Genomic DNA, 962 nt, shown 5'->3' with positions numbered 1-962 from the left:
AGTTATTCCAGACAGGGTTCCTGCTGTGAAGAGACTTCTATTTCAAATTTAACTCCTTTTGAACTTAACCCACCCCAAGTTAACCCCCCTACATCTTGGTGCTCTATTTACAACCTTCTCTGGCTGGCTCTGACAGGATGGTCACAGCCAGTGACCCTGAGACAGTCTGGCAGGAAAAAGAGCGGGGACAAATTATTCTTGGCTGAAGTTCAGAAAGCATTAGCTGTCTTGTGAAGACTGGAATGAGACCGCCATGAGGGTGCTGCCTGGAAAGGGCTTCCAGTCAGTGGAACTACTGATGGAACAGAGGTTAGTGCAGTGACAACTGCGGCTGAAAACAGAGAGTAAAAACCTTGAGGACAACAGCACTAATTTAACTTAAACACATATAATACACATTGTGCATTATAATCTATTTATGTAAAGTTACAATCACGGCCCCCTGACCTCTTTCATACCTCTACATGTCACCTCTGAGAAAAAGGTAGAGAACTGTGGCTCTGAGTCGCCCACCCTTTTTCTGTTGCAGAGATACCAGTCTAGAGCCACCAGCAGCAGTGTCCTTGTCAAAAGGGATAATGGAGGAGAGGTGATGGGGTACGGCCACTCAATGAGAAAAGTTTAACCAAATGCAATTTTAAGGTTCTGGAAAATCAGTTTGTGCTGGGTGTAAGGTTGATGGGAAGGCTGTGAAAACTACTTTCCCTGGTGTGCTGCTGATGAAAGACGTACCGTCCCACAGAAATCCTGCCTTAAAAATGTGGCCACGTCAGAGATCGGTACAGTGTGGAGAGCGTGGAGAGGGCAGGGTGAAGGTAAATCCTATCTTCTCAGACCTTCCATAGAAAAGTAAAATGACCAGAAGCAAAAAAAAAAAAAAATTAAAATCACATCTCATTTTTCTGTGTCCTATGCTCTGGATTCTAGAAAAACTCAAACAATTAGAGCACCACAATTAGACC

Source organism: Equus caballus, chromosome 17 (assembly GCF_041296265.1).
Source record: "Equus caballus isolate H_3958 breed thoroughbred chromosome 17, TB-T2T, whole genome shotgun sequence".
Lineage (NCBI taxonomy): Eukaryota > Metazoa > Chordata > Mammalia > Perissodactyla > Equidae > Equus > Equus caballus.
The sequence above is the reverse complement of the archived record's forward strand: the minus strand, read 5'-3'. Positions refer to the sequence as shown.